At 25.6% G+C, this 20067-nt stretch overlaps 1 pseudogene; it reads right to left on the bottom strand.

Moving 5' to 3' along the window:
- Positions 1–15867: 15867 nt before the first annotated feature.
- On the bottom strand, positions 15868–20067 carry LOC145850116 (stomatin pseudogene; annotated as a pseudogene).

The following is a 20067-nucleotide window of genomic DNA, read 5'->3' as shown; positions in this document are numbered from 1 at the left end:
TTCAAAAGTTAAGTATTATACTTTTAACTTGTGATAAATTTTACTTACTATAGTTTATAATAGAAAAAATTGATACTTATCAAGTAGTGTTGTAGAAAAACTTTAAAGTCAATTTAGGCTTAATACAGACAAAAAATTTAAATTTGCAACATTTGTAAAATTTGTTTGAAATTTTTGTATAAAACTTGGTAATATACTTATTATATAAATAAAAAAGTATGAGTTTATAGTACTATGTAAAATATTTTAAACTAAATAATACCAGTGATCACACTAACAGAAGATAAAATGTTTTATTTTATTGCACATTATTCAATGTAAAAAAGAAAGAAAGTTAAATACATAAAAAAAGTTATATTCATAATTAATAAGTTTTTAATACTTTTTTATAAAAAAGTTTTAATTAGTCTTATAAGTTTTTTTATACTTAAATGTCTTTACAAAATAGTGGTTATTAGAATTGCATTAGTTTTAAAAAATATATATTTAAACTTTCAATTTATTTAAACTGATTTTTAATTATGTAGACTTATCCGAAATTTGTTGGTGTTAATAAAAATAATTACTTAACAGTTCAAAAAACAAATTTTAAATATCTTATTTTATAAATATGTTTTAGAAAGACATTCAAAAATAAAACAGAATAACAAACTTTATGCTTTTTTAGTATTTTAAACACTTTTTACTATCTTAGCTTTTTCAGAAAATGCATTTAATAATATTAGCACAACAATTGGTTATAAAATTTTTTAGACCATTATCCAAAAATTTTTTTTGAATTGTACATTGACTTAATAACTGCTAAATTCTAAAAGTTGTATGTTTTGTGAAATTAATGTTAAACTTCATTTTTTAATTGTGTCATAATTTTAAATATGTTCAAAGAAAAAGTAGATGTCAAAAAAATCTTAATTAAAAAGTATTTGTTAAAGTTGGAAAATTTTCTAACAATGATTTGTTTAGAAATTATCAATTAAAAATAGGTAAAACTTAACCTTATGAAGATATGATGTTTTTAGAATTTTGTTTTAATTGTTACTTTAAAAAGAGACAAATTTGAAACATGTATGTGTTATAACTATTAATTTTGATTAATTTAAATCTGAAGTTTATTATTTAACGGTCTAAACATAGCTTGTAAATCAATAAGATTTATCACTATTAGAATTACAGAAAAAAACTGAACTTAACAAGAAAAACAAAATATAAAACAGCACTTGTATAATTTAAAATTATAATTATATTGTTGTTTATATACTTCTGTACACGAGTTCTAATTGATATCGATTCTCGTTAAAACTCAATAATATTTTATATGGTAGCAAAACAGCTGCAAGATATTTTTCTGATAAATTGTGACGTTTTCGCTTGATTTTCTAAACAAATTAAGTTTTCGTTCGGATAATCGTTTTATTTCTTTACGTTGGAAAGTTTTGTAGTTCTCAGAATTGTACGTAACTTCACGAAAATTTAAACTTATTAGTAAAGAAGTCGTTATGTTTGTAATTTGATTTTATTAGAGTTACAAAAATCTTTACATAAACATTTTTAGTTTATTATTATAAAAGTATTTTTAACTCTGCAGCGTTTTAAAAATGTCAATTAGCTATTATACTTTTAGTCAATATAAAACATCACCGTAAGACTATTACCATGGTTGCTACTGGTGTTATGGATATTATTTTTTTAAATGAATTAACAATTTTTTTTTGCTTTAACCAAGGTTTCGAAAGTAACAGTTTTCTGAATTTTTGGTTGTGTTTTTAATGGTTTAACATTTCTGAATAGATACTGTATTGATATTTTAAAATGTACTTAGTTCTATTAAAACTGTAATTTTCAAGTATATGTGCTAAAAAAATTACTTTTAGTTAAAATCAACACTTTAAAATTAACAATATTTAAATGGACCAATAAAGTTTACTTAGATAAGGTTGCCGCTCTTTGAGGGAAATAAGCCAGCCTGAGTGACACAAAACTAACCTGAGTTGGCCTGAGTTAGAGTCTGAGAAAATTGAAAAAAAGTACTTGATACAAGCCGAAGTTCTGAAAAAAAAAAACTGTCATAAGTTGGTCTAAGATTTCCAAAATCCTTATTTTAGCCTGACTTAGTATGAGTTTCTTGAAATATTTATTTGGATAATTTAAAACTATTTAGTTAACAAAATACAAAACTTTATCAGGTTATTATCCAATATAAGTAAACATAAGTAACTGTGAATATTAGTGTGCAATGAAAAATATAAGTGTGCAATTGGCCGCAGTTTTCTGAATGCTGCTCTAATACTTTGGTAATGGTATAGAGCAGTGGTTCCCAACCTTTTTGATGTCCCGCACCCCTAAAGTCTCTTAATTTAATCTCGCACCCCTAAGACTATATGCTTTAATTATTTATTAATAATTTGATTATAAAATCATTGATTTAATTAATTAATAATTTGTATTTTAATTTTTATGATAGTGTACTATACTAACAAAAATAAAATACTTGGAAATTATTAAAAAAAAACTATATTCGAACAAGTTTTATCTATTTTTTATAAGGTAGAAAACATCAGAACTTACTCTGCCCTCTGCAACGATAAACGTCAAGCAAGTGAGCTTGGAGCCACAGTTGCCAGAATTTTATAGCTATTTTTGCCCTTATATAATTTTCAATGAAAACTTGACATACAAAATATTTTAACCGTTTAGTATCTCACAAGAGCTAAGTTTGACTTACTTTGAATATCAATGAATGCTTAGCTTACTATTAAAAAGTTATAGTATAGTGCTTTTCTCACAAATTTAAAGTTTATGAAAGTAAACTTTTTCATGACTAAATACTTAAACTAAAGCCTTTGCATCAGAGCAGAGCAAATTCCTATACTGTTTTTTAGGTGATTGAAAAGCTACTTTCAAAAATTATAATTTTTTGTTTATAAAACTAATAATTATTTCTAAATGGAGAATTTTGTGAGTTCGCACATTCGGTTAAATGTGCAAGTTATGAGTTTGCACTGCTGCTTAAGTTTGCATTTTAAGAAATTGTCTTAATAGTATTTTTTCTATTTTTTGCTAAGTAAATTAAACTTGAAAACTTTTTTTAAATGTAGTTATTTTTAATTCATTAACTTCTATTTAATATACTTGAACGAAATATATTAAAAAATATTATGATACAGTGCAAAAACTACATTAACATTAAATGGTCTAATAAACAAAAACCATTCGCTAGTTTGCAGTTTTAGCGATATTTTAAAACTATATTTATATAAGTAATCAATACTTATGCTTTTAAAAACAAAAAATTCCCTAAATACTTTTGTTTCTTTATTAAAAACTTACTTTATTTGTAATAAATATTGCATTCAATGTTTACATTTTTATCAATACCTAAACTATTTTACATTACCTTTAACATTTATAAGCTCTAAGTAAAAAAAAATAAGGCTTTTTCATAATTAACCTTTTTTTATAACATGTGAAAGTCATGTAAAAGTTTTAAATGGTTAACTTTTAAAAAAATTGTAAATTAACCCTATAGACAGTAAAATATATTTAACAACAACAGTATACATAGAAGAATTTTTATTTAAATTTAAGCTGGTCTTATAATATTTTTTTTTCATCATAACAAAGAAAAATATAAGGATTAAAGCTATTGAAAAAGAAAATAGATACTTTTATTGGTACTTATTAAAACTGAATCATAGAAAATAGAATTTCCGATTAACGGTTATTTTTTATTGATTATTTTTTAGATTTGAAAAAAAATTCAAATGGTATAAGTTAATCTACAAAAAACGCTTTAAAAAGAATAATAAAAACTAAAGCTTTTTTACAAATAAAAATCAAAGAAAAAATAAATGTCAATATATAAATTGAAAAAGTTAAGAAACAGTTTATTATTTGTAACTTAGCAAAACTAAAAGTGTGAATACACCCTAAAAACAGTAAAATATATTTATTAATGAAAGATACATATAAGCTTTATTTTTAATTTGAAGCTGGTCTTATAATCCTTTATGTTCATCATAAAAATGAGAAAACATATGGATTAAAGCTATTTTAAAAATTACTTACATTGGTATTTATTAAAATTATTTAAAAAATGTATATGCTATTTACATTCTTGTTCTAATAGTTTTATGTCATTAGCTAAGTGAAAATGAAAAAAAGATCAAACAACATCAGTAAATATACTTTGAAATGTATAAAAGTTGATTAAGAATAGTATCTACACTGGTATTCATAATAGTTAAATTTTAATCAAAATGTAGAGCTTAAAATTATAGTTTTAAAAATTGAATTAAAAACTTTCAGTGTGTAATAAAAAAACTAACTTTTATCCATACTTTTAAAAATAAATAAAATCGATGGGAAGATATGGCTTAAAATACTTTTTACACCCATATAAAATTGAATATCAAAAACTACAACATTAATTGAAAGATTACACACTTAACCTCCAATGTACAAGGTAAAAAAAATAATTAGTTTAAAGCATTCATATATTACCAATGATGTAACAAAAAACAGAGATTTAAAAAAAAAACAAATTTAATATTAAATGTTTTAAAACATTACATGAGCTTACTTATATACAATAATTAACAATAAGCTATGTTCCTTTAATCGAATTAATTTAAAATTTACTACACAACATTTTGATCATATAGTATATATGAATTCCGTTTTAGAAGTTTTTTTTTTCTGAGATTAAAAAAATTAAACTACATGTTTCAAATAACTTACTACAATACAACTTTCAAATAAGTTTTAAATAACCAAGCTTTAAAATGCATTTTATATTGCAAGCTTGAGTAATTTTGTTTGTTCTACATAAATATGAAAATCAATTAAAACAAAACATTTTGAAATCAATTTTTAAACATAAACTTATTTAAATGTAGTTTAATAAAAATAAGTATAAAAAAAAAACACTAAATAATAACCTTTTTGTCGATATTTAAGTTGACTTAAAAAGTAAAGAAACTTTTAATGCAATCAAAAACTAAATTGCTTTAAAGAGTTACTTTTTTTTTAGAGTCACCTACTTCTTTAAAAAAGCTTAAAGTAGCATCAAAGTTAAAAGAAAATTCACACAAGAAGGAACTTTCTTTTGAAAATTTTACCTTTTCAACATAAAATGATATAAAAATGTTCGATAAAATGTTATATGTTTGATTTGTTATTAACATGTAGAAAACAAAAACAGCAAAAATATATCTTTTTGTTCAATTTAAAGTAGATTAACACACTCTTATAGTTTAATACAACAAAAAAATAGAATTAAACAGGAGATTTTAAGCACATTTTAAGTTAAAAAACAATACTTTATCTAATTCTTAAGACTTTTACACAAATCAGTGATTGATAAAACTATAATTCTAATAAAATGATAAAACAATAGAGGAACATGTTCTTTGTTTAAAAATAAATTAAGTCTAACTTTTTAGAAAAAAAAAATGTGAGTGATAAAACTACAAATATGTACTAAACTAATAAATAAAAAACATCTCTAAAAAGTTTTCATTTCCTAAAAACTCAGATGAAATAAAACACTAAGAACAAACTATTTCAATATATCAAGCATACCTAGCTCTGAAGTTTGTGATTTTACACTTAAATCTTAATAAAGATTGCAAAACCTCTAGGAAACACAACAACTTGTTCATAATAATACATACTGTTATCTTAAATTACAAGACATGTATAAAGGTAATTTAAAAAATTTTACAGAGTTTAAAATTTCAGTTTAACCATTTAAAAATGCTTTTAGCATTAAAACATATTCTAAAAAAACAAGTTTCAAACCTCTTGAATTATATTATTGGGTAGTTGAAGCATCTAATGTGGGTCTGCAGTTTTTTGAATTGAACTTTTTAATTTCGGACAAAGAAGCTAATTTGAGGTTTCTATCCAACCACTTTCATTGGTAGTATTTTTCATATCAACCTACAGAATATAAAAAATAGTTATGCTCCCTTTAATATATATATATACTGGTTATGAAAAGTACATGAACAAGGGCATTCAAGTAGACCAACCAAAGTCAAAAATAAAAGTCAAGCTATATACAATTTATTCATATAATTTTTGAACTTGTGATTAAAGAGATTTTGATAATAATGTTTAAATGTTCGAGATGATCAACAGAACTAGAATTGACTATTTTCTAAAATTATTTCATAAGAAAAGCGTTACAATTTATATGTATAATTTTTGTAGCTTGTTTTACTTAATTTGCTTTAAACAACTTTTACTGCTTTTTAATTTTGGGTAATTTACAATTTATAATAACAAGCGTTTTTTGTAAAAAAAAACTGTTACTTGGTTAAACCCATTCATATTACAAAAGACTCTAAAAATAATTTTCAAAATGATTACAAATAAATAATAATTATATATAATATTATTACAAATTTATAAATTAAAAACTGAAAAATTAAATATGAAATTAAAACCTTTCTACTAAATAACTAGAAGAACTTAATTAAATTCTAAAAAAGTAACTCTTTACAAGCAGAACCAATATTACATAATGTTAATAAATTTGGTATATAAAAAATAGTTACAACTTTTGGATGCTTACCAAAGTAGCTGATTTCGCCAGCCTTAACAGTAGCCTTGTCAACAAAAAGGAAATTATAAGTCATCTCCAATTTTCTTTTTGAGTAATCCTTGCACATGGGCCAAAGGTCATGTTTTATTACAGCTGTGCACTCGGTACGCCTCAAACGAGCAGCTTGTACTTTATCATCAAACATTTAAGCAAGCAGCTGCTTATGCCCAGTATTGCCTCAAGCATCTTAGCTCGAGTTTTAACATGTATTACAGCTATTGTGAATGATGAGGGAGCCTGAAGTAGATTTGTTTTTAAGCCTCCACTACAAATAACTGATTGTAAGTTAATAGTAATTATAATTTCAGAAATCTACTTAAATTCTTTTTATCAAAATTAAAAAAAGTCATACTACAAAAACTTTTGTGAAAAAGCCTTAGAGGCCAAAAAAAAATCAGTAAGTTTAAAAAATGATCTTTGCTCTTTTTCCAAGTATACTTATAATTTAGTTAATTTAAATTTAACTTACTTTTTTGAATTTAGTTTTTATATTCTAAGTTTAATTAATTTTGTGTTTACAAATTAAGCAACAATTACAACACTGTTACATAATTAATTTACAAAAATATTTTTAGAGTACTTCAAAGTTTCTGTAGGGTGAGGTTTGATTCACATTTAATAAACTTTTAATAAATAAAAATTCATATATGTCGAATGAACACTCATAGTTAATAACACCATATTACAGAAGGCGCATTCAACTAACGCAGTTTTACAAATGTACAAAAAATAACTTTAAATAATAGCTATATTTTTATGAAATGTTTTTAGCTCAAATTAATTAAAACTACCATTTGTTAAATGCTGGCTACTTATAGCATGGTGCATTAGAGTAAAACTTTTAGTTTTTCGGTAATATTTAAAACCCATCAATTATTTTGTAAAAATAAATAAATTACATATATAATCTGTCCATAATATTTATAGGTTTTGTTTATGTCTGTACAGTTTATTGTTATGTTTATTATATTCTATCACTTTTACTTAGAAAAATAAGTGAACAAACTAAAAAGCATCTAGAAATTTATCAAACTATACAAATATCTGCTGAAAAATATGCATGCAGTTATAAAAATTAAAACAAAACATTCATGCTCATGCATTTCTCTTTTATCAACATTTATTTCATATAAACCTGCTTGCTTTTGATGTAACAATCAAGATTAAAAAAAATATTTTAAGAATTTAAACAAATTGTAACATTTCATAGCATAACATTTGTTTCAAATCAACCTGCTTGCTTTTAATGTATCAATTATTTTTTCTTTAAAAAAATTTAGTTTTTTTTTAAAGAATTTAAACAAGTAGAACAACAAAAAACAACATGTAATTCATAAACAAATTTAACAGGGAAGCTGAATATTGACATATTTGATATCCGTTCTGAGTACAGATATTGAAAGTACACAGTCTAGTTTTAGACTAAAGTTAAGGTTAAAAACTGTGTTAAGTAGTATAACAACATTAAAAAGATACAGTTAAGCTACTTCAAATGTGTTAAAAAAAAGTTTATGAGAGATTCTTCATGTCAAACCAAAATTTTACTACTTAATATGTAAAAATTGTTAACAATTACAGGTTTTCTAGTAATTTGTTTTGAATATTCAAGGTTTTTCCAGGATTCTAGATTTTTTTACCACTCTGTCAAAAGTTTATCTTTATGTTTTACATAATTTCTATAATAATTCATTAGTTGGGTCTGTTTTACATTCCATACCACTTGTTAAAATATTTTTAATAAACAGGGTAGCCAGTGATTTAAAAAAAAAATTCTTCCTGGTTATCTGATTTTGTTCTACATTTTAGTTTTTAAGTACAAGTTTAGTTGTTTTTTTAAGTATAAAATTAAACTAAAGGTAAAAAATAATGAAAAGATACTATACAGCTACTTGATATAATGGGTTTTTTATTAAACAAAAATATGAAAAATATTTAAACATATTACCAGTATATAATAGTTTATTTTATAAAGAACTTGTTTAAATTTTTAGTTTAAAATTCAAGGTAAAATGGGGAACTAAATAAGTTTTCTTTTAAAAATTTTTGAGAAAATTTTATAAAGTGTGTTGTACCTTTATACAGGGTTGCCACTTGTTTTTAAATTTTTTTTTCCAGGTTTTCCAAATTTCTTCCAGGTTTTTAAAAGTACACACTTTTAGTTTTAAGTTAATTTTTATATAAGAAACTGTGTTAAATAGTATAAAAACTTTGAAAAAAAACTGAAAAGTTACTCTAAATGTGTATTTTAATAAAAAAAATTTTGATGATGACAAAAAAAATTTACTTATATGATAGATTTTTTGTGTCAGACTGAAATTTTACTACTGAATATATCAAAATTATGAAAAATTCCAGGTTTTTCCAGGTTTTTTGATCAAAATTCCAGGTTTTTTTCAAAATTTCTCAAATTCCAGGTTTTTCCAGGTTATTTTTGCCTAAATTGTCCAATTCCAGGTTATTCCAGGTTTCCAGGTATAGTGGCAACCCTGTTTATAATCAAATTGAAAAGTATTTCAAAAAAAAGTGTAAAATTAAGTGCAGGAGCACAAATATCGAAAACCAATATAATATGACAAAGTGTTAGTAGCCTCCTAAAACAGATCAAACTTATTTTTAGTCTGAAACTATTTAAAAAATCATCAAAGTAAATTGTATATATAAAAATATAACAACTAGTCCAACACTATGCAAAATTAAATCTATTGTTTTAATCAATATTTTCCAATCACCATATAAAACAACAAACCGAACAAAACAGTTGCAAATGTTTCAAAATGACATTAAAAAATCAAGAAGTGATTTTTGTAATTATTTTGAAAATAATTTAAGGGCATGGGGCATATAATCATATAACACTTTTTTTCACAATTTGATCTTATTTTATATATTTTTACTAAGCTACAAAATGCTTTTTACAGCTTTTAAAAATTCAAAATAATTTTTGAGATATAGCCAGTCAAAGTAAGAGGCAAAAATAGGCTCCTTACAGGAGTTGCAGACTAAAACTGCAAAAATAGATTAGTTCACTAAAAATTTATCTTCTCCTCCGTTTTTTGAGATTAGGTATTTTAAAAGTCTGGGCAAGAGAGAACCTTGTATACACTAAACACATTTAACTTTGATTATAAAAACTAAAATGTGCAATATTGTATCTACAGGTAGAATTAAAAAAACAAATTTACCACTTCTGTATCAAAACAGATCCTTTCTATTTTTTTTATAAAAATATCCTTTAAAGATTATCCTTTTGAAACAGTTAGTATTTTATAATCTTAAACTAATATATCTACCAAAAATTCAACTTCACAAACTTCATACAAATTTTGTCTTAAATATAAGTCCATTAGCAACCAGAGAAAAAGCACATTTTCAATTTATATTTAAAATTTATTAAAAAAAGAAAAAGAAAACATGTGAGGCTCACAACTAAGGTCAATGGATTGGTGTGCAGAAGGACCTTTCAGTCATGGGCTGCGCACCATTTGCTTGTGACTAATACTTTGAGCTAAATTTAAAAACAATAATAATAATTAAAAAATAACCAAAAAACTTAACAACTATTTATACATACAATAAAAAGATTGGAAAGCACTTTTTTTTAACCTATTACTGCCAATATTGACCATGGAAACTATAGTCTACCATGGGCTCCGCCCACACTGTCTCCTACCCTAAATTTTGATTTTTACATCATTTAAATTTTACTTTTCCCTTTCTACAAGAGCAACCAAAAAAATGCAATAAATAACTCAAAAATAAATAAAAGGAAAGAATTAGTAAATTCACTACAATAAAATGTTTAGTATAATCATAATACTTAAGAGCACCATGTATTTCAAATATTGTCTAGAAAAATTTTGTATATGTATGTAGGTAAAAATTTTAAATATTTGCTTAACTGTTTTATTGATTTGTAAACTTGTTTTATTGAATAAAACAATTAACATGTCCAACCAGCATAAAGTTTGTTTTAATTTAAGTAAATTAAATGAAAAACGTAAAAAAATGTCTAAGTGCAAAAAAGAGTTAAAAAATTTGCTTTTTCACATTGCTATGTTAACTTATAGAACAATATTATGGAAATTTTAGTTTGAAGTTTATAAAGTTAATTTTTAGGATATAATATGTATAAAATGAAATGATAAAATACTTTCTATCAAAAGGAATAGACATTTTTTTAACTAATATACTATGTATTAAGCTGTTTGATTTTTTCTATATGGTGAATAAATATCAGTCTCAAACTCTACTCCTTATTTTATTCAAACAATGAAGTTATTTTAATTATGTTAAACTAACAAACAAGATTATTATCAACTTAACCTTTTTAATGACAGTTTTTAATAAGATTTCTAAATATTTTTTAAGGAAAGAACTGATTGTAATAATTTTACTTTTATCATTCAACAAGCTTAAAGCTAAAGTTTAAGTTAATTTAAAACTTATTTTGACAAAAAATTTCATTTTCATACATTAATTTCAGTTTACTAATTATTTATGCTGTTTTACTCTTTATTAAAGGTTACTTTAGAGCAAGAAGCTATTACTAGATGAGCTAAATGTTTGAGTCACCAGAATTTTAAAATTTTAAAGCTTTTAAAAAAGGGGGTTTTATTTATTCTAAAAGCAATTTTTTTATCAAAACGGCAATATTTTTTTCCATAAGCTTATAGTGTAAAATCACTTATCGCAATTATTTAATGGCTAAAAGCTAATTTATTACCACCTTCCAAAAAAGCAATTTTTTTACTAAGATTTATAGCTTTATAGCTACTTATGGTAACTGTGCTTGGAGCTCATCACTTGTAATTCTACCTGCTCATTTTTATACTAACTTAAAAAGTTAATTACTTTTCAATTACACGAAAAAAAACAAATCTATCTTTATAAAAAACAAAAAAAACTCAATTAACATTAAGAAAAAACTAAACTAATCTTATATATTTAATAATAAATCCTAAATTACACGTCGTTATAGTCACAAGGTATTTAACAATAAATTAAAATTCTGTTCATGCAATATTATTTTAAAAAGATTAATAACTTAATTTTAAATTTACTCTAAAGTTAATACTTTTTTGTTCCTGTTTATTGTACAAAACTTTCTGAAAACGTGGCATTTTGTTGCTGATGGCAATTCGCATGTCTGCCTGTGCATTCAAGCGGTTTCTTGATTTAGTTTTTATTGACAAAAGAGTACTAAATCCAGATTCGCACAAGTAAGTCGTCGCTAATGGAATGAGAGTACTTAGTGCCTTTTCACCAAGTTTTGGAAACATATTGATTGAACACACAGAACCAATAACTTGCATGTCTAAATCATGTTTCGCAAAAAAAAATCTTGACACATTGAAATATGTCTTTTGATTTAGTGGTTCTCTTCAGGTCTTCACAAAATAGAAATCCTCTTTTATTGAACCATCATGCACATATCTAACTAGTACAATCAATTGACAGCAATTTTCAACATCGGTTGATTCGTCCAACTGGAGAGAGATTTTTTAAAGAACTAGCTTTGATTTCAGCAATGACTTGATCCAAAACATCCGAACTTAAATCTTTAATTCGAATATGAATAATATTATTAGATAGCGAAATTAACTCAAGCTTTTTTTCCCAGAACATCTTCTGTCATTTGTAACACACAAGACTTTATCAACTCTTCAGCAATTTTATGAGGCTTTTTGGATTTAGCTACGTTATACGCCACATGGTCAGAAGCCAATAAAAGAGGTTTGCCAGCATATACAAAACCGAACTTTGGAAGTGTTCCTCGTGATTCATAGCAGATCCTTTTAGATTTCAATGACTCAAAATCATGACCTGAAATATCTGCTCCACCATGTCGGTTGTTAAAATGTTCTTGTTACTTAGATGGCTTCAAATTTGAGTTCAAAAATACAATGTTACATAACATGCATTGCGGTTTTTGCAGGCCTTCAACTGTTTCAGTGCAAGTAAAACCAAACTGAACATAACTATCATTCCACTTCCTTATCTTTGACATGATTGAGTACTAATTAAATAAACTGTATTCTTAGAAAAATAAAAAAGTCAGTTACAAACATTTTTTTTTCATAAAATTTATACAAAAACAATGCTTCAGCCTAAAACTTCGTCATTTAGTTTTTTTTAAGATTTGAAAAAATGTTAGAAGTGAGGAAAATCCACTAAAAAAGTAATAGTATTAGGCTTAAACTTAAAACTAAACTTTTTATACATCTTGTTATGAATATATGTACTTAAAAAAATAAAAATCAGCTGTTCTAAGTTAAGCTTATGGAATTAGAAGGTATTTATTTGAGAGTTTTAAACATTTTATCAGAGAGTGAAAATCTCCTTATTTATCATACATAAATGAAAAGCCATCTCGCACCCCCTGGAATGCTGCATCGCACCCCCAAAGGGTGCGAGCACCCCTGGTTGGGAACCCCTGGTATAGAGTTATGTTTAGATTTAGATAATTATTCTAAAAATAACTGTTTGAAAACTACTAATACTATTTTTTAATATTCTATATTGTTATGTTATAAAGTTAAGCTTTGTTTTGAATTTATTAAATCTAATTTTGTAAAGTAGTTTTTTGCAAGATCTTGTTAATCTTTCAAATCTTTGTAAAAAATTTCATGAGAAACCCACTTAAGCATATAGTTGGAAACTTATATGAAACACTTAGAACAAAGTATTATAAAAGAAAAATAAAACCGTCGTACTAGCATCAATCCGTTTTGTTATTATTAAATTTGAAAAAAATAAATTGTTAAACTAACAGATTAAAATAAACATACGTAAAATTTCTAAGTACCTGTGTAATAAATATTATAATTTTTTATTAAGTAAAAGCATTATAGTTACAACTCTGTGAAGATTTGTTAAAAAGCATCGTAAAAAATTTAACAATCTATAAATATTAAATTTACTGAAGACTTTAAGGAAACGATCGCAAATAAATTTAAAAATCCTAAAAAACTTACTGAACTGTAAAAATAATTTTATCTTAATTTAATTTTTACATGAAAAACATATTGAAAAGAGTTTTTTGCATTCGTTTGGTTAACTCAAAAAATAAGTAAGTGCAATGCCTAAAGTTTTTATCGTGATACTCATCAACAAAAATGCATAAAAAATGTTTAGGATCTTCTCTTTGATCCAGTAATATTTTATCAGATCTTGTTGAGTCGCAGTCATTTCTTTAATTGTACCTGTTTGAATTAAAATTTAATTCAGCTTCAGTAAAATAAATATTTTTAAGCATTTAATATTATTTTTAGTATTTTAAAAGTGTAGAAAAAAGTATGTCAAGGTATTGTTAATACCATTGCCCGTTATTATGGGATCAATATTAGTCATAAATACTTCAAAGTTTTCAATCAAAATTTATATCACTAATGCAGCTCAAAAACTAACATAATTGGTAACACATTCCTGTTAAGTTTGTTTTGTTTGTTTAAAATAAACTTAAGTTTAAGTAAATACCAAGCTAGTTAAAAACTTACTATAAAGAGCGAAGACTGAGGAAACAGAAGCAAGAACTAATAAAATAATCAACTTCGTTCTTTTGCTGTACTTTCTATTTATATCTGTTGTATTTTTTGCTTCTTTATTTGAATAAAAGCAGGTTTCCCTTCACTTTAAGCATAACATTTTAGGAATACGAATTAAAAATATTTTAAACAGAAAACAATTTATGTACTATTTGTATAGATAAAAACAAAACAAAGTATAGTTGACAATCAAAAACAAATTTTGATGCTAATACTGTTTTGATCTGTTCATAGAGCTTTTAAACTTAACGAGTAAAGTTAGAAATCATAGCCTCCTCTGCGCTAAAGTTTGGTTCAGTTGAGTATTTTAGTTTAAGCTAATAAAAACATCTATTTCTATAGAATTTCGTTTTCTCTTTTTTCAAATACTTTTAATTATCTAAATATTTTTTTGATTTATTTTGCGTTAAAAGTATAAAGATTTTCATAATTTTAAATGCATTTTTATGTTAAGCATGTTATTTCTATGTAAGCTTGTTAACTTTGAATATGAATTAAAACAAGTGTTTTTTTGCTTGAAAGTTTGACTAAACTTTATACTACACTTCTAGGTAAACATCACGATGTTGATAAAATGTGCCTTTAGTTTTTAAATGACTTCTATACAAACACTTTGTAAAAATTAAGTAACAATGTACTTGTGATTTAAAAAAATTTATTTACCAAAAAAAATAAACGTTTATAGAACAATGTTGCATTTTTCTTAAACTTCGAGCATGATTTCAAAGTTTGAAAAGCTACGTTTTTACTTAGAAAATGATTTTTCAATTGCGTGTTATTTTCAAAAGAACTTTTGGTAACTGAAAAAAACTTTTCGATTGAATAAAAATATATAAAGCTGTACTTTTCAAACTTTCATAATATACTGCGTAATTAATTATTTTTCTGGATGTAGTTTTTTTAATAGAGCTGTGGTTATCAGGCAAAAGTTGGGCCGCCTAATAAAATATTTTTGTCCGCGATGTTATTTTAATTTACTACTAAATTAATGCAGAAAAAGAAAATTCTAGTGTTTTTGTAATAAAAGTTTAGAAATGTGCTCTGTCTTTGTTTACATGTAAACTGTGTTGCTTATATTTAGATGTGTTTTGATACACATTTACTTTTATGTATATGTTTTTTCGTTAAAGAAAAACGTTAAGTAATACTGTGACTCATGAAAGAACATTTTTATTTTGTATTACCTGTGAAGAGTGTTTTTTTTTAGTAAATCTATTCTGTTCCTCATAAAATGCTGCCTAATCCTGGTATGAATACTTACATGACTATTCAAACTACAATAATTCAAATAAAACAAATCAAATTCATATAAAAACTTTTAAGGGCCCATACCTCTAAAAATAGATTTAAATAAATGAAAAATGATCATGTAGGTCTAATTTGATTATAATAATTGAAAATATAAAAAAAGGATACAAAATTCATAACTTTAATTAGACAATTTCAGATTGAGAACTTTCCAAACACTTTCCCAAAAACGGACCCCTTAATAAAATTCTGAGCAGAAATACGATCAAAATTAGTTACTCATGTATGCCCAACATAAAATCCGAAATTAGCAAACCAAATTTTAAATCATAGAGGAAAGCAAAAACCAGGAGAAAAATGAAACAACTTGCAATTGCAGAGTTAAAACATCATGCCCTGTGGAAGGTAAATGCCTTTCCAGAGTCTTATATACAAAGCCACGGTAACACTTAATAACAAAGAACACCATTATATTGGATCTACCGCAAGAAACTTTAAAATAAGATACAACGAGCATATGCACACTTTCAGAAACAAAAATCTGAGAGAATCGACGAAACTGAGCTCTTTCATTCTGACCGCCAAATTCAACAAAGAAATGACCAAGAAAAACGTTAAGTGGAAGATAACACATAAAATTAATCAACGCAAACCGAGAAAAATTTGCTTTCTGTGCAATATAGAAAGACTTGAAATAGCATTTGCCGACAAAAAATCATCCCTCAACTCCAGAACTGAGTTAATTGGCAAATGCAGACACTTCGCTAAATTTTATTTAACATCATAACATTGTCATGTCTATATTTACAAATTTATAAGCATATTACATTCGTGCTTGCATTTTATTTTTAATTTACTTTTATTTTATTATTGTTTTTTTATTGTATTAATGTTGCATTTGTGTTTTATAGTTATTTATTTATTTACATATTTTGTACTTATCCAATAGGTTTTACAATTGGCCATTAAGCATTTTGGAATCTTTTTGTTAACTCAGCAAGCTCATTTAATCAGTTGTAATAAGAATATAATTAGTGTTGTTTAGTAGCATCTAATAGTAGTATATATGGCTTTGTCTATCCTACTTTATAGAGTTTTTAATCGTGATCATTGCGTCTGCATGAAACACCGTGTTGAATAAAACTCTCAATCTGAAATTTTCTAATTAATGTTTATTTGCTCCTTTCTAGTTGAGCTCTTTATTGGAACTATAACTCAATATAAAGTTGATACAATTAAAATTCATAATTACCATAAATAGCCATATTTTTAAGTAAGTTTTGAAACTTGTATTTTCTATATCTCAAACAAAAAGATAATAAAAACTACTCATGTGTAGGTCTAACTAATAAAATATGACCTTAAAAAAAGATAAAAATAACTAATTAACAGAAAAAATAACTTTACATGATAATTTTGAAAATTTCAATTGTCTGAATTTAAATTGTTATGTACGAAGTTGAAATAGATATTCTTAGCTACAATTCAAGTAATTTTACGATTAGGACTTAATACAGTACAGTGATAGATAAATATAAATAGTAAGCTTTTTTATACAGCTGAAAAGTTATAGCCAAAAAACATTTTATTGTAAGTATTTTATAAAATAATGACAAAAAGCCAGTTATTTTATAGAGAAAAGTTTAAATTTAATGTTACAACGTAATAGAATAAAATAAAAGATCATTAGCTTTGCTGAAAGTTCATTTGAAAGCAAGTTTAAAATTTATCATTGAATGCAACAACTATATTAAAGCTTCGAAAAAACTATTTTTTTGTGATAAAATACTCGTACTTTTTTATTTAGTTGTTTAAACTCATTGCGAAAAGGAAGCACTGCAGTTTGGAAATATGTACATAAATAAATAATTATACTTCGAAACAACTACGCTCAAAATACTAAATTTTTATATTTCTCAATAAAAAGATAACGTTTCATTATTTTTCTTGAAGGAAATAAATTACATTTTATTTAATTGAAACATTTATTATGAAAATTTTAAAAGAAGTAAACCTTTTCTCTTACTAATATCAAGCAAGATTCTAGAAATAATGAATTTTGAATACTAAATAAACGTTTGTTCGTTCAAGTCGAGTAATTTTGTGCTGGTTTACTCATAGCCAATCTAGCAACTATGTTATCAAGCATAGCTTTCATTGTTGCGATGAGATTATTGCCAATAATAACTCACACTTAAATTTAAAACAAACAAACGTTTTTTTAGTATTGTCCTGGACAAGACGTTAAAAGGCATGTAAGTGGTGTGAGACTTGATGACCTAAATGTTTCTTCGTGCACCAAGTCCTAGGACCATAAATTTTAGCGTTTTTTGTCGGAATAAACAATATTAAGAATTATTTGTCCTGTCAACCCTGATTTCGAGTATTTTGAAAACTTAAAAAAAAAAAATTGATGTGTTTTTTGGAACACTAACTTACCAACTTTATCCAATTAGCTAATCGTTTGTTATATAATGTTTTTTGGCTAACGTTTATGCTTTTTAAAACAAAACACAATGTTTAGTATGTCAGAGACACATAAACTAACTCAGTCTTTTAAAACATATTAACGTCTCAACAAAACTTTAAAGCTTTTGAGATTCTTGCTTCAGTAAAAATTATTCAAAATTCACACAAAACTATAACTAGTACCACAGTATATACAAATTATTTTTTTATTTAAGTATTAGTGGTTTACCTGATGAACAAAAAATAACAAAATTACAAATGACTCCAACATTTAAATAAAAGTTTTTGCTTTTTTAAGTTATGAAGCGTAGGGGTTCATAAAAAAGATAACAAGTATGTTTTCAAAAAAAATGCAAGATATTTTTGACTTAAAAAGATTAAAAATGTAATTTAAGTCGCAATGTTAGCGCTTTGTTTAACTGATCTATATTTGAATATATTTATTCAAACTACATGACTAATACTAAGACTCTAAGTCTTAGAGTATGGATTGTTCCGTAAATATCTTAAAATACGCTTAAGTTTTACCAGTCTAAAGTTTAAAACCTATAAAACTTTTTTTTTTGTGATATTTTCTTGTTCGTTTAGTGTTGAAGACGTATGAAAATTATTACCACTAAGTAGGTAATAAAATAAAATAATTTTCAGAATAAACTCTTTGCAAAGTTCCAGAGTAAAAATTTTTGTTGTTTAATGTAAGTAATTTCAACTAGACTTGTTTCACAAGTTTGTTAATTAAAAATGTCCTAAGCTACTGAAAAAATTTTGAACTTTGACTAACCTCAGTAATAAAAACTTCACTTATAAAATTTTTACAGAAAATGTTACAGTTATTATTTTTTCTGGGTGCATTAAAAATAGCACTTTAAAAATTTATAAACAAAAAGCAGTATTTTAAAGATAAGTTTATTAAAATAAAACAATAAAACAAAAAAGCAAACGTTTAGTTAACATCTAAAAAATATAGTTATTTTGCTATTTGAAAAACCATAGTTATTTATTATACTAGTTAGTCAAACTCAAAAGAGTGTTATAAAGACTGACAAAGTTTAAGAAATATTTTTTTGAAAAAATCCTAGTACAAAAAAAAATTAAATAATTTTTTTTCATATATTTTATATGTACATAAAACATTTTTTTACTTACTCAAAACAATATTTGAAAAAAACTAAAAAACTCAATATTAACGTATAAAGGCAATAGTTTAACTTAATATATAAATTTTTGGTACAAGTCATAAACTTAAATGGATAATCAACTTTAATAGAAATTTTAGAGCTAAATGATGAAATTTTAGTACTAACTGTTCAAAATATAAAAAAAACCAGTATAAGTATACAAAACAACATGTCAACTGTTTTACCTGTTCATCATCTCGATGGGAAGCGGGAACATGATCGTCGAGTTCCTCTCGGAGCTGATCGCCGCCAGAGTCTGCAAGTACCTCAGCTGGATCGCGTTGGGAGCCGTAGACATGATGTCTGCCGCTTCTTTCAACTTCTTCGACGAGTTCATCTCCCCTTCCGCCGCAATCACCTTCGCCTTGGCGTCCCTGGAAGCCTCTGCCTCCGCTGCCATGGCCCTCTGGAGCTGCGGCGGCAGTTTCACGTCCTTGATCTCGACCCTCTCCACTTTGATGCCCCAGATGTCGGTGGCTTTGTCTAGGATCTCTGAGATCTCCCTGGAGATTTCCTCGCGGCCCTGCATGACTTCTGCCAGGGACTGGGTGCCCAAAATATTTCTCAGCGTGGTCTGGGCCAAGAGGTGAGTCGCCGCGTCCGCGTTTTTAACGTTTGCCACGGACATTGTCGCGTCCGAGATCCTGTAGTAAACCACTGCGTCTATTCTTATGGTCACGCTGTCCTTAGTCAAGACCTCTTGGGGTGGCACGTCGAAAGTCTTGGTTCTTTTGTCGACTGTGCGAATGTCGTCTACGCAAGGAATGACGCAAAACATCCCAGGACCTTTTTCTCTACCTGTGAGCTTTCCAAGCCGTAAAATCACGGCTCTTTGATACTCGGGAATAATGCTGATCATGAAACAGATTGAAGGTGGAAATATACAGCACAAAAAAATTGAAAACCAAATAAAAAATTTGTCAATGCACGACCATTTAGGTTCGAATTGACTTCCTTCTACAACAATTGCTCCTGCTCGTTGTTTTAATGCTTGTATAGGCTCATATCCTGTTTGTTCCAT

This window comes from Thalia democratica, chromosome 2 (assembly GCF_965202585.1).
Source record: "Thalia democratica chromosome 2, ktThaDemo2.hap1.1, whole genome shotgun sequence".
NCBI classification, from domain to species: Eukaryota; Metazoa; Chordata; class Thaliacea; order Salpida; family Salpidae; genus Thalia; species Thalia democratica.
This window is presented reverse-complemented; position numbering and strand designations above follow the sequence as displayed.